The 6,951-nt window shown below is 44.4% G+C and overlaps 1 protein-coding gene across 2 annotated transcripts in view; it reads right to left on the bottom strand.

Moving 5' to 3' along the window:
• RIN2 (Ras and Rab interactor 2) overlaps window positions 1–3,032 on the bottom strand; it is a 185,544-nt gene extending 182,512 nt beyond the window's left edge. For both annotated transcript variants that reach the window (XM_015572033.1, XM_006776147.2), the window contains exon 1: window positions 2,911–3,032. The gene's annotated coding sequence lies outside the window, so the exon portion shown is untranslated. The remainder of the gene's footprint in view (window positions 1–2,910) is intronic.
• Between the last annotated feature and the right edge of the window lie 3,919 nt (window positions 3,033–6,951).

The raw sequence follows: 6,951 nt of genomic DNA, 5'->3' as shown, positions 1-6,951 counted from the left end.
TGCATACATAGGCGCCAAGCAACAGAGCAAAGCTAGCTGGCCCCACGCAGGAGCAATGAGCGAAGGCCGGCGTGGCGAGCGAAGAGCAAAGAGGAGGGCCCGCCGCGCCGGCCTCCGCCACGCCCCTGGGCCCACAGGCAGTGAGCAGTGAGGAGCTAAGCCCCTTGCCTGCCGCGCTGGCCCCTCCTGGCAAAGAGCGAAGGCTTGGGTTCCGGGAGCTGGAGGAAAACTGGTGCCAGCAGCCAGGGGAAGGGGGTCCCCAAGGGGCCCCAGGCTGCGAGAGGGCACAGGCTGGGCTGAGGGACCCACCCGAGTGCACAAATTTTTGTGCACCAGGCTTCTAGTCCTATATAATAAAAGCCTAATATGCTAAGTATCTGGTTGTCCATTCAACCAATCAAAGCGTAATATGCTAATGATATACTAAGGCCGCTCAACCGCTCCCTATGACGTGCACTGACAACCCTAAGCCACATCTTAAATACAACATGCATTTCAAAAAGCAATCCTATATAATAAAACTCTAATATGCAAATCTACTGAACAGCTGAACGAACTGATGCTATGACAAGCACTGACCACCAGGGGGTAGATACTCAGCACAGGAGCTGCCCCCTGGTGGTCAGTGTGTTCCCACAGGGGGAGTGCCGCTCAGCCAGAAGCTGGGCTCATGGCTGGAGAGCGCAGTGGCTGTGGCAAGAGTGTGCAGGCTGGGCTGAGCGACTCCCCCTCCTCGAGTGCACGAATTTCGTGCACCGGGCCTCTAGTACCTAATAAGCATAGGAAAAGTATTGGACATTTTACCATAGACAATGTAAAGAGTTGTTCAGAGTTCTCAAGCAGCTGTCATGACAGGCACACATATATAAATACAATGTGAAAGACTAGTGCCACCAATCCTATGGCAAAGGCTGACCAGAATGTACGCAGAAGTTACATATGCCATATTTCAACATTCACATCAAAGTCAATTCTCCAATTTCACATCTGAAAATATTTTCCACTTGGATAACAACCTAGTGAAAAGTAGTGTCTCAGAGCCCTGCCAGTTCCTGGTATTGTTTAGTTTACTGTTGCATTTTATTGAAGCTACTTATTTATAAAAGTCACACACAAAGATGTTTTATCTAACAGGAAAGATAGAGGAAGTGAAGAAGAAACCTCTGGCCTCCAAAGACAAACCTTTAGCATCAAGATAAGTCTCATGCCTAGAATTTTGCACTTCTTATCATCATCCTCAAAAAAAAAATCACATACAATGCTCTTTGGTATTTATTTAACTGGCATTTATTCATTGTCTATCACAGGTTAGAGTTTGTGCTATAAGAAATGAGGGACTTAAGACATAGGCCAAGCCCTGACCTCAAGGAGCCTGAAGTCAAACAAAAAATAGAAACATTGATGATATAGAATCATTCAATTCACAAATGATTATTACTTTACATGATATGAAAAAAAAAAATCTCCTGTAACCGGAGCAGAAACCACAGAATCTAAACTCATGGAGAGAAAGCAGATGGCTTCCTGAGAGAACTGCATGTTTAAACCAATACCAACCACACTGACCTAGGGTTCAAATTAAGGAAACAGAGTCCCAACACACACTACGCAAAGTTATTTCTCCAAAGTTACTCTCTTGTCCCCAAATGGGCTTGCTTTCTCTAAGAACAGCTATGTCTGAGGAGCAGGAAAATCCCCAGCTCCTGGGCCAGGAGGGAGCAGTTGGGGCAGGGGTGGATCTCACAAGCCCTAAGTACAAATCCCATCTCGTTGTGTGGCCTTGGGTAAGTCACTTCATCTTTTTTGTAAATGAGTGTAATGACATCTACCTTAGGTGGTGCTGTAGCGGGTTTCAATGAGATCACTCAAAACAATGACAATGTTTGTTGAAGATTCATCAAGGCCAGTTAGTCCCAGCTCTACTCAGCACAAATGGGAGCAGCTCCAAGGCTGGGGCTGGAGCCTTCCAAACCTGCACTCACAGGTCAGTGGGATTTAGGTGGGGTTGTCGGCTGGAGTATCTCCTCATAGCCTTTCTATAGAGCCTGGGCTGCCTCACATCACGGTGGCTGATCTCAAAGGCAACTGGCCCAAGAGAATGAGAGAGCCAGGTGGACACCATGTCACCTATGCTGATCCCCTTTGAAGTTACTCATGTCACTTTTGCCCATTCTCTCTGTCAAGTCAGTCACTGAGTTCCACACAGATTCCACCAAGAGAAGAAAAAGTAAAATTCTTGGCTTGAGGGGGTGTGGAAAGATTCTGGAAGAGCAGCAATAATTATGTGGCCATTTTTGGAAAATATGATCTGTCCTAGTGACCTATATTGATATCCCTTTCATGCTAATTCCCTTTCAATGTGGAGATCTATGATTAAATGAAAAAAAAATAGATGAGAATTGGGAATGAGAAGAAAGGTAAATAGGAAATATATGAGAAAGGGAGAAAGAGGAGTAAGGCTTTCACGGTGGGGTGGGGCCCCACCATCATGACTGTCCTCTCTCAGTAACTGATCCGGTGGTTCGTGCCCCCTGTGATCCCCCCATCTAGGATGTGGGCAACAGCACTGCCTATCTCATAGTGCTATTGTGATAATTCAATGAATGAATCCATTAAAGGCTTAGAGTGGTGCCTGGCACATAGTGTTCCATAAATGTGAGCAGTTGTATTTTATGTTCTTGGGGCTCCTGAGCTCTCCTGATCTTGGCTTGGCCCTGTGGTCAATGCATTACAAACTGAATCCTTCCGATAACCTGGAAACAGGTGCGCATCCAGCTCTCTGACGGGGGAAGTTACACCCACACCAACACAACCAAGCTAGAGCACACGTATTCCCATCCTAATGAAGAACTTGGCAATGGAAAGCAATCGTTGGGTGCCACACCCTGGGGTTTATAATTTGTTACATACCCTTCACAGCAGCATTTCTTCTCGTCTCTCAATTTAGTCCAGCTCCAACCTCCCCAACATCGTCAAGGACTTGCACATTTTATCTTTTCCAGTAGAAGTTCAGAAGTCCGGATCTCCTGTGTCCATCTACAACACAAAGAATCAAATATTTAGAGTTTCTAATGCATTTAAAAAAAAATACCATGAACACCACACAGAGGACTTGCCTCCTCACTTGGCCCTGGGAGGAGGCCCTGAAGGACAGGAGCACAGTGAATGGCTTTCCATCCTATTCTGATCCCTCATCCAGACCTCTGAGCCAGGTGCCTGAAGAGGGGCCTTCTTTCCAGAATGTTCTCTAAATCCCCATGCCAATGCTCCGATTTCTAAAATTCCAAATAGTCTTCCACTTAAAAACAAACAAACAAAAAAGGTACTAATCAGCAATGGTTAGTCAATTCGTATTTCCATTCAATTAAGTGACAACTTGTGTATTCCTTTACCCCTTGCATCAAATTAGCTCATACAAATTTAAACAGTCCTGCAATGTTCTAGTCTAGGATTTAAAGATAGAAATAATCTGAATATGAAATTCTAAAATGATCCCCTATTTCATTTTTTTGGCATTAATACCATACCTTTTCAAAATTAAGTACATAAATGCCGTCATCTAACTTGCAAACTAGAAGAAAAGCAAGCACAAGTATAAGATCAAAGCTTAAGTTCCTTTGATGATCATCACTAATACCTGTAGCCAGGATCCTTGTCAGAGGTGAGCACTGTTATAACTTGGGATTATATCTTCATAGACCTGTGCATTCAAATATCCAATATCTCTCCCTCAATGTGTGTGGTTCTTTTCTAAAGAAATATTTAATGTGTGTCATCCTGCACCTTGTTTGTTGCATTCACAGGATGTCTTATCACACATCCCTACATCAGGATAAGACGATGATCTCATTTTAAAAAACTCTGATTAATATTTCACAATCTCAACTCCTCCATCAGGCCATATAACTGAACTCTGACTTCCTCCCTTGCTTTACTCCCTGGCCGGTGTTACACACATTCCATCTCTTCCTTCATTCTCTAGATATAAATTTCTGGCCTAGGATACCCTCCCTGTCCCTCTGTAATTGAGAAGATTAGCTGTCAGGCCCAGAGGCAACATACTTGGGCTTGAATCTCAGTTGAGAATTTCAGAAAAAGTACTTAATTTTTACCCACTTGGACTCCCTGTGTATTAAGTGGGATGACTGTAACAGCACCTACCTCAAAGGGTTATTCTAAGGATCAAATAAAATAATTCATGGAAAGCATAGTCCCACTGCAGGGTACTTACTAACTGCTCAATAAATCACCAACATCAGTAACTGTCATCATCATCATCACTTTTATTTCTTTTGGTAATAATTTAAATCCCAATGTCTTCTTAATTCAGATTTCCCCCTGAACTTCTACTTCACATGTAGATAGGACTAGTAAAAATGATCCCTATAAACTTTAAGTTCCATTTACTTCAGTGTCTTCTCATCTTTGCTCTCTGAACTCAGGATGAGCTGCAGTCACACAGAGCAAATGAAGCCAGAAGCAAAGGAAGGCTCTCCTTCTAAGGTACAAAAATTGTAGTGCTTCCTCCATTACATTGTTTATATTATCATATGAAATAAGTATGCACACACAAGATAACTAAATATCTCATTCTCATGAACCTGTACAATTATACCAAGCAACTCTGTAAATTAACTAAGAACAAAAATGTAAACACTACACTTAGAAGTAACAAGAGGGGTCCAAGATGGGGGCGGAGTATTTGGAAGTTACACTCACCTCCTCCCAGGTCCAAACTGGAATGACAACTAAACTGTAGAACAATCAACCTGAATAACCACTGAAAACTAGCTGAACAGAGTCTTATAAACTAGGATTTTCCAAAGAAGCCACATCTTGGCTGGTAAGAAGGGCAGAGACATGATAAAAGCTGGCCCCACACACATATGCAGCCATTGAAAAACCAAAGAAATCTCTCGCCTTAAGAGTCTCCCATGAGGAGTGTGGGGTCTCAACACCCAGAGCACCAGAGCCAGGAAGAGTAGCCCACTAATATCTGGCTGTAAAAATCAGCGGGGAGCCCTAGCTGGTTTGGCTCAGTGGATAGAGCTTTGGCCCTGGGACTAAGGGTTCCAGGTTCCATTTTGATCCCTGCCCCCATCAGGAAGCAACCAATCTATCTGTTTCTCTGTCTCCCCCACTTCCTTCTACTCTCTCTAAAAATCAATGGGGGGAAAAACATCCTAGGGTGAAGATTAACAAAAAACAAACAAAATCAGCCAGGATTCTGTCTGCCAGGTAGAGACTGGCATCCACTAGAAACCCAGGTGCCCTCTTAAAGGGGCAGCACACAAAATCTCATACCTGGCCAGATTGAAGTGGACTGGAGTTGTGGGACACACTGTGTTGTGTGGCTCCAAGGAGAGCGCAGAAGGGAAAGCTGCCACGGTGCCTGGGCTGAGTCCCAATCCCACACTGCCCACAGACTGGACCCAGGACTCCCTCCCATACTGCAACATCCTGGAGAAATGCAATAACCCCACCCTCTCAACTCCCTGTCTACTCCCCATGCCCCGCCCTGCAGAGCTCACACCCTGCCCAGGAGTCAGCTGCCTGGGCCCCTGGGGAAGACTTTTTGGGAGGAGTGTGGAGGGTGAACTCAGGGGTTGTCAGAGACTGCGTTATGTGGCTCTGGGGTGGGGGCCATTCCCCTTATGTCCTGAGGGCTCTGTCTCCACAAGAGATTCCCTAGCCCCAGACTCCGGACTCCACCCCCTGGGGGCCCTGCCACGTTCTTGCATTGCAGAGGAGTCAGCGGGCTGTGGTCAGCCTGGGCCCTTGGGGAAGACTCTCCTTGAAGGCTATGGGTAGGTCCCAGCAGAATCAGTGAGAGGCTGAGTTGTGCGGCTCTAGGGCAGAAGCCATTTTTCCTCTTGCTCGTCCATCCAACGCTACAGATTCTGTGCAGATTCCTCCCTTACACGGCCCATTTTTGGTCTGTTTGGACCTGATGAACGCTGATGCCCTCATCCTGATGACTCCCTGAGGCCCCGCCACACCACAGAGGCCTGAGGACACCCTGCAAGTGGCAGCTGGCCTTTGTGTACTTGGAGAATTTTGCTGAGTGGCTTCAGTCCCAGCACTGGTGCGGTTTGAATCTATATCAGTCTGGTGAACAACACTCTTCTCCACCTGAAGACTCACTGAGAACCTACCTTACACAAATGACCCTATTAACCAAAACCACCTATAGATTCAATGCAATTCCTATCAAGATACCAATGGCGCACTTCACAGAACTAGAACAAGTAACCCAAAAATTTATATGGAACCACAAAAACCCTGAATAGATTCAGCAACACTGAGAAAGAAGAACAAAGTTGGTTTCATGCTACCTGATATCAAACTATACTACAAGGCCATAATCATCAAAACAGCATGGTACTGGCATTAAAACAGACATATCGATCAATGGAACAGAATAGAGAGCCTAGAAATAACCCACACCTATATGGTCAATTAATATTTGACAGAGGAGGCAAGAGAACATACAATGATGTAAAGACAGTCTATTCAACATATGGTGTTGGAAAACTTGGACAGATACATGCCAAAAATGAAACTAGACCACCTTCTTAGACCATATACAAGAATAAACTCAAAATGGATTAAAAACTTAAATGTAGGACTCCTACAAGAAAATATAGGCAGTAAAAATCTCTGATATTTCTCTTAACAATATTTTTTTCTGATATAGCTTCGTGGATAAGGGAAACAAAAGAAAAAATAAACAAATGGCAGTGAATCAAACTAAAGACAATTTGCACAGCAAAGGAAGCCATCAACTAAACAAAAACAATAAAGAATCCAATTAGAAAATGGGCAGAGGACCTGAATAGACACTTCTCCAAAGAGGACATACAGATGGCCAACAGACATATGCAAAGATGCTCAACTTCACTCATTGCCAGAGAAATGCAAATCAAAGCCACAATGAGATATCACCTCACA

The sequence above is a fragment of the Myotis davidii genome, unplaced genomic scaffold, assembly GCF_000327345.1.
Source record: "Myotis davidii unplaced genomic scaffold, ASM32734v1 scaffold608, whole genome shotgun sequence".
In the NCBI taxonomy this organism is placed as follows: domain Eukaryota; kingdom Metazoa; phylum Chordata; class Mammalia; order Chiroptera; family Vespertilionidae; genus Myotis; species Myotis davidii.
This window is presented reverse-complemented; position numbering and strand designations above follow the sequence as displayed.